Genomic DNA, 8,297 nt, shown 5'->3' with positions numbered 1-8,297 from the left:
TCTCTCTCTCTCTCTCTCTCTCTCTCTCTCTCTCTCTCTCTCTCTCTCTCTCCCCCACCCCTCTTCTCGCCATCACCTTTGCCCTTATCACCTGAGTAAACCTCACATTGAACTGTTTGACCTTATGTGGTCTGTAGTTAGCCACACATTAAACAACACTTATCTTAATTCTAAGTCACTTTGCTACTGTAGTTGACCTGCTTGAGTTCCCTTGAGTCCAGAAACTACAGAAATCTGAATCTTAGGATAGAACAAAGAAGTAGGCTTTAGACATGGAAATGACTTTGGGCTAGGACAGAGGATATTTTGGTAATCCTGATAAGCTCTTAGAAACAGTGATCATGGGAGTGATCACAGGGCTTTGATTATTGCATTGCTTGTTCTTTGACTATTTGTGTTTATTGTCTTGCTTGTTTCTTGACTATTTACATCTATTGTATTGCTAATTCACCAACCTAGAACTGACTTACTGCTTGCATGTAATTAAAATGGTATAAAAGCAGATTGGGAAAAATAAAAAGAAAAGAACTGTACACTAGGTTGTTTATTATATGTGATATTAATAAATATAACAAATGTATTTTTCCTACTGAACATGTTTAAATATAATTAAACCACAGAAAAGTAAAACAAAAAAAGAAAGAAAAAAAAGAAAAAAGGAAAAAAAAAAGAAGAATCTGCAATCTCTGGTGTTTAGCACCTCATTGTAAAACAGCACAGGATAAAGTAAAAACTAACTGCTAAGGGCCCTTTTTTATTTTCTTTCCAGATGTCTCTCCCTTGTCAGCCTTTTGAGGAGAGGGGTTGGAACAATAAACTTTTATTGAACCAGGAAAAAAGAGTCAAACTAACAAAAGGAAAAACTTTTACACAAGCAAGTACAGATGAAAATCAGATATTCATATATAGATTCATCCATGCATATCCATTCAAACCAGTTGGGTCTGGCTTGCATACTATCTCATAATTACAAACTTACACACACACACATACATCACTCATGCACACACGCACACACTCATGCTCTCATATACGTATTTACATATGTATATAGAGCAAAAGACCAAGCATCGGTTTCAAAAGAACTCCAATCATCCTGGATGAAAACTGCTCTCCCATCTGTATAACACAGAGAAAGAAAAGGATTCTATAGGACCATCAAAGGATGATTTGGACTCTGGTAGAGCACTGGCTTTGAGATAGCTGAAGACCCAACAGGTGTCCATTGCCTGTGTAGGGACAGCACATATTTCACCACACCCCCAGATTCCAGACTCCTGACATGCTACTGTCTAAGATCTCCATTTGATCTGTGCCTTGCAGTCATATAGGGCTACAGGTAGAGGGCATGACTACAGGCTTCAGCCTCAAGAGATTTCATATTAATGAGTTACCTAAAGGCCAGAGGGCATAGCTAATTAAGTTATTCCTTCTCCCAGTCCCTTCTCTCTTTCCCCTCTCTATTTAAGCCAGGCCCACTCTGGCTTAAGTGGAGGGTACACATCTAGACCATCTATCATACTCCATGTCAATAAAACTCCTGGAACCCTGGACTTTCTCATGTTATTGGGGCCTGCTGTTGTGGAAATCTTCTCTGTGTTTCCACCTCAGGACCCACAAGATTCTATCATTTTGTTACTAAATGAATAAAAACCAAGTCTGTAAGAAGAAAGTTTTGTTCTGTTTAGTAAGACTAAGCCTGATTTGCTAATAGGAAATGACCTGTTCTGTCTGATGGTCAAGAGAAGACTGCCTCCCCTTCTGCACTCTGCAGCTTCTTTTATGTTCTTTTCCTCTGCATTCTGTACATTGCTGTCTTAATTTTTATGTTTCCTTATCATTTCTAAGTTATTCCATTCTGCATTCTCCTAATCTTGCTCTCTCCTCCTGCTCTGATATAACAAATGTCCTTGTTCCAATGTTTCACTCCCAGTGCTTTGTTCTCAAATGCTATCTCTTCCAATGTTATACCAGCAAATGTAATCTTTCCTAGTCTTTTCTACCTTTTCTAGGAGAATAGAAAACCTGGTTTTTCCAAGTATCACTCTTAAAAAAAAAATGTTCACTAGAAGTTCAAACATCAATTCAAATCATAAATTGAATAAGTTTATAGCAGATATTGATTACATGAATATCAATTAAGAGTAATTATCTGGCTAAATATGAATCTTTTGTTACTAGCTCTACAGGTTCATTGGGAATTAAAGACCATAACTAAGTTATCATTGAAGTTTTGAACAGTTACACCCAGTCAATATTTTATCTTCTTTCCTTATACCTCTAGAAAATCCTTAGTTACCTTTTTATGACCTTTGGTTGTTTTACAACATATTACAATGTGCTCTAAGTTGTAGATGGCTGCTTGCTATCTCAGAAGTAGTTAACTCATGACATTTGAATAGTGGGAGAGTTCTCAATGCAAGTTTTGACATCAAAAGGGTCTTAATAGCATTCCTATTATAAAAGAACTTAATAACTGCTAATATAATTTTACAATTCTTTTTTCTGTTGTTTGTTTTTTTTCTTTATTTATTCCCCCACCCACCCTTTCCCACCTCCCTGCCCTAGCATTTCTCTACACAGGGGCATCAAGCCTTCACAGGACCAATGGTATCTTCTCTTATTGATGCCCTACAAGGCCTTCCTCTGCTACACATGCTGCTGGAGCCCTGGAGCCCTCCATGTGTACCCTTTGGTTGGATGTTTAGTCCCTTGGAGCTCTGGGGGGAGAGTGTCTGTGTGGTTAATATTGTTCTTTTTCTGGGGTAGTAAACCCGTACAGTTCCTTCAGTCTTTTCTCTAACTTCCCACTAGAAACCCCATGATGCCTGTGAGCATCCACCTTTGTATTTGTCAGGTTCTGGAGTGAGCCTCTTAAGAGACTTATATCAGGCTCCTGTCAGCATGTACTTCTTGGCATGCACAATAGGGCCTGAATTTGGTGACTGTACATAGGATGGATTCACAGGTGGTGGAGTCTTTGGATGGCCCCTCCTTCAGTCTCTGCTCTACACTTTGTCTCCATGTTTCTTCCCATGAGTATTACTTCCCATGAGTGTTACTCCTTCTAAGAAAGGTTAAAGCACCTACACTTTGGTCTTCCTTCTTCATGAGCTTCATGTGTTCTATGAGTTGTATCTTGGGTATTGAGAGCTTTTGGGCTAATATTCAATTATCAGTGAGTGCATACCATGTGTGTTCTTTTGTGATTGGGTTACCTAACTCAGGATGATATTTTCTAGCACCATCCATGTAGCTAAGAATTTCTTGAATTCATTGTTTTTAATAGCTGAGTAATACTCCATTGTGTAAATGTAACACATTTTCTGTATCCATTCCTCTGTTGAAGGACACCTGGGTTACTTCCAGCTTCTGGCTATTATAAATAAGGCTGCTATGAACATAGTGGAACATGTGTCCTTTTTATATGTTGGAGCATCTTCTGGGTATAAGCCCAAGAGTGGCTGGGTCTTCAGGTAATACTATGTCCAATTTTCTGAGAAACAACCAGACTGATTTCCAGAGTGGTTGTACCATCTTGCAATCCCACTAATAATGGAGGAGTGTTCCTCTTTTTCCACATCCTCACCAGCATCTACTATCACCTGAGTTTTTGATCTTAGCCATTCTGACTGGTGTGAGGTGGAATCTCAGGTTTGTTTTGATTTGCATTTTCCTAATGACTAAGGACATTGAACATTGCTTTAGGTGCTTCTTGAGCATTTGATATTCCTCAGTTGAGAATTCTTTGTTTATCTCTGTACCCCATTTTTAAATAGGGTTATTTGGTTGTCTGGATTCTAACTTCTTGAGTTTTTCATATATTTTGGATATTAGGCCTCTATCAGATGAAGGATAGGCAAAAAACTTTTCCCATCAGTTAATTGCTGCTTTGTCCTATTAACAGTGTCCTTTATCTTACAGAAGCTATGCAATTTTATGAGTCCCCAAATGTCTACTGTTGATCTTAGAGCATAAGCCATTGGTGTTCTGCTCAGGAACTTTCCCCCTGTGCCCATGTGTTCAAGGTTCTTCCCCAATTTCTCTTCTATTAGTTTCATTATATCTAGTTTTATGTGGGGGTTCTTGATTTACTTGTGCTTGAGCTTTGTACAAGGAAATAAGAATGGATCGATTTGAATTTTTATACATGCTGACCACCAGTTGAACTAGCATCATTTGTTGAAAATGCTCTTTTTTCCACTATTTGTCAAATATCATGTGGCCATAGGTATGTAGGTTCATTTCTGTGTCTTTAATTGTATCTCATTGATCTTCCTGCCTGTTTCTGTACCAATACCCTACAATTTTTTATCACTATTGCTCTGTAATACAGCTTGAGGTCAGGGATGGTGATTCCTTAAGAAGTTCTTTTATTGTTGAGAGTAGTTTTTGTTATCCTGGATTTTTTGTTACTCCAAATGAGTTTGTAAGTTGCTTTTTCTAATGCTATGAAAAACTGAGTTGTAATTTTGATGGAGATTCCATTGAATCTGGAGATTGCTTTTGGGAAGATGGCTATTTGTCCATTTCATTCAGATTTTCCAGTTTTGTTGAGTATAGTCTTTTGTAGTAGGATCTGAAGATTTCTTTGAATTTCCTCAGTTTCTGTTGTTATGTCTCCCTGTTCAGTTCTGATTTTATTAATTTGGATACTGTCTTTGTGCCCCTGATTAGTCTGGCTAAGGGTTTATCTATCTTGTTCATTTTCTCAAAGAACCAGCTCCTGCTTTTGTTTATTTTTTGTATAGTTGTTTTTGTTTCTACTGAGTTGATTTCAGCCCTAAATTTGACTATTTCCTGCTGTCTACTTCTCTTGAATTCATTTACTTCTTTTTGTTTCTAGAGCTTTCAAGTGTGCTGTCAAGTTGCTAGTATACGCTCTCTCTAGTTTCTATTTGAAGACACTTAGAGCTATAAGTTTTCCTCTTAGCACTGCTTTCATTGTGTCCCATAAGTTTTGGTATGCTGTGCCTTCATTTCTTTCCATTCTAAAAAGTCTTTAATTTCTTTATTTCTTCCTTTTCTAGGTTATCACTGAGTAACGTGTTTTTCAGCTTCCATGCTTATATGGGCTTTTTGTTAGTTTTGTTGCTATTGAAGACCAGCCTTAGTCCATGGTGATCTGATAGAATACATGGGATTATTTCAGTTCTCTAGTATCTGTTGAGGCCTGTTTTATGATCAATTATATGGTCAGTTTAGGAGAAGGTACCATGAGGTGCAGAGAGGAAGTTATATATTCTTTTAGTTAAGGTGAAATGTTCTATGAATCATGAATAAGAAATAAGAAATCATTTATTTGTCTATATAGCATCCAAATAGTAAATTTTCACTGTTCTGCAGGCATCTGCTCAAAGGGGTGATGTAATACATAGTGATTGTTATATGTACTTAATAATAACAGGAAAAGCATATTAATACCAGGAATCTCTCCTAAAATGAAATTCTCCTTGGTCTTGCATAAAGAAGCAATTCTGTCTTTAAGTTTAATAGCACATGGCAGAACCATATCAGGAAGATCACTTGCTAGATTTTAACTTCTCCCTGATTGCTCCTTGATGGCTCCTAGCTCTTTAAATGTTCACTATGGGGTATATAGTTTTAAAAGTCTAGGAAGATTTAATTGTAGCATCAAGGGCTGCTTCTGCTTTGAGTCTAGGATCAATAAAAGTATCAGATGAGGGTACAGGCCCAGTTGCCAAGTTATCATTTCAACCTATGAATGAGTATAGCATTATTCTCACAGCAAACTAAGTGAAGAAATTGATACCAGGCTTGGTTACATAAAAGCATACCTAGCCACCTATCTATCCCTTGCCTGAACATTCACATTTTTTTTTCATCTTAGTGCAAATGAGCTCATTCTAAGTTTCCCAGAACTCATTTTACTAGACAACATTCTGGCTGTTTGAGTTTCCCTGTCTGTCATGACTATAATTTTTGCCTTAACCTTTATTACATTGTTCTTTAGTTTCTTGGGAATTTAATTTGATATTGCTTCCTTATTTCCTCTTAAATTAAAAGCTGAAATTACTAAGTTTTTCTTTTATTTAAATGCTAACTACTAAGTGATATAAATTTCTTACTAATGATAGATTTCACAGAATCCCATTAATTTCTGTTAAGTTTTATTTGAACAATCATTAGTACAAAAATATGTTGATTATTTTTTTGAGATTTTTAATGTTACCCGCAGATTCTTTAGAAATGTTTTGTAGTTGTTGTTTTGTTTTTGGTTTTTTAACATATAGTGATCTTTCCCTTTCAATTTCTACTTCATTCTACTGTAATTGGCATTTAATGTTCTGTGAGTGACATTTAATGTAACCTTTAGCCTTCTAAGTTTGTTTAAGTGATTTCTATAGCCTTAAAAGTTGTCTACCGTGCTCACTTCAGCAGCACATATACTAAAATTGGAACGATACAGAGAAGACTAGCATGGCCCCTGTGCAAGGATGACATGCAAATTCGTGAAGCGTTCCATATTTTTGTTCTTTGAGAAAATCAACAAGATAGATAAACCGTTAACCAGATTAACCAGAGGGCACAGAGACAGTATCCAAATTAATAAAATCAGAACTGAAAAGGGAGACATAACAACAGAAACTGAAGAAATTCAAAGAATCATCAGATCCTACTACAAAGGCCTATACTCAACAAAACTGGAAAACCTGGATGAAATGGACAATTTCCTAGACAGATACCAGGTACCAAAGTTAAACCAGGAGCAAATAAACCATCTAAATAGTCCCATAACCCCTAAGGAAATAGCAGCAATCATTAAAAGTCTCCCCACTAAAAAAAGACCAGATGGTTTTAGTGCTGAATTCTATCAGACCTTCAAGGAAGACCTAATACCAATTCTCTTCAAACTATTCCACAAAATAGAAACAGAAGGAACACTACCCAATTCGTTCTATGAAGCTACAATTACACTCATATCCAAACCCCACAAGGACCCAACAAAGAAAGAGAACTTCAGACCAATCTCCCTTATGAACATCGATGCAAAAATACTCAATAAAATTCTAGCAAACCGAATCCAAGAACACATCAAAACAATCATCCATCATGATCAAGTAGGTTTTATCCTAGGAATGCAGGGATGGTTCAATATTCGGAAATCCATCAATGTAATCCACTATATAAACAAACTTAAAGAAAAGAACCACATGATCATCTCACTATATGCTGAGAAAGCATTTGACAAAATCCAACATCCCTTCATGATAAAAGTCTTGGAAAGATCAGGAATTCAAGGCCCCTACCTAAACATAGTAAAAGCAATATACAGCAAACCAGTAGCCAACATCAAGCTAAATGGAGAGAAACGTGAAGCAATCCCACTAAGATCAGGGACTAGACAAGGCTGCCCACTCTCCCCCTACCTATTCAATATAGTACTGGAAGTCCTAGCCAGAGCAATTAGACAACAAAAAGAAGTCAAAGGGATACAAATAGGAAAAGAAGAAGTCAAAATATCGCTATTTGCAGGTGATATGATAGTATACTTAAGTGACCCCCAAACTTCCACCAGAGAACTCCTAAACCTGATAAACAACTTCAGCAAAGTGGCTGGTTATAAAATCAACTCAAACAAATCAGTAGCCTTCCTCTACATGAAAGATAAACAGACTGAAAAAGAAATTAGGGAAATGGCACCCTTCACAATAGTTGCAAATAATATAAAATACCTTTTTGTGAATCTAACCAAGCAAGTGAAAGACCTGTATGACAAGAACTTCAAGTCTCTGAAGAAAGAAATCGAAGAAGATCTCAGAAGATGGAAAGATCTCCCATGCTCATGGATTGGCAGGATTAATATAATAAAACTGCCCATCTTGCCAAAAGCAATCTACAGATTCAATGCAATCCCCATTAAAATCCCAACTCAATTCTTCACAGAGTTAGAAAAGGAAATTCTCAAATTCATATGGAATAACAAAAAACCCAGGATAGTGAAAACTATTCTCAACAATAAAAGAACTTCTGGAGAATCACCATCCCTGACCTCAAGCTGTACTACAGAGCAATAGTGATAAAAAAAACTACCTGGTATTGGTACAGAGACAGGCAGGAAGATCAATGGAATAGAATTGAAGACCCAGAAATGAACCCACACTCCTATGGTCACTTGATCTTTGCCAAAGGAGCTAAAACTGTCCAGTGGAAAAAGGACAGCATTTTTAACAAATGGTGCTGGTTCAACTGGAGTACAACATGTAGAAGAATGAAAATTGATTCATTCTTATCTCCTTGTAGAAAGCTCAAGTCTAAGTGGATAAAGGACTTCC

At 36.8% G+C, this 8,297-nt stretch overlaps 1 non-coding gene across 1 annotated transcript; it reads left to right on the top strand.

Moving 5' to 3' along the window:
* Window positions 1-6,386: 6,386 nt before the first annotated feature.
* Window positions 6,387-6,493, top strand: LOC114608270. Its single transcript, XR_003709339.1, has one exon. It is a non-coding gene; the product is annotated as a U6 spliceosomal RNA (small nuclear RNA).
* The last annotated feature ends 1,804 nt before the right edge of the window (window positions 6,494-8,297 follow it).

The sequence above is a fragment of the Grammomys surdaster genome, unplaced genomic scaffold, assembly GCF_004785775.1.
Source record: "Grammomys surdaster isolate TR1022 unplaced genomic scaffold, NIH_TR_1.0 125888, whole genome shotgun sequence".
NCBI lineage: Eukaryota > Metazoa > Chordata > Mammalia > Rodentia > Muridae > Grammomys > Grammomys surdaster.
The sequence above is the reverse complement of the archived record's forward strand: the minus strand, read 5'-3'. Positions and strand labels throughout refer to the sequence as shown.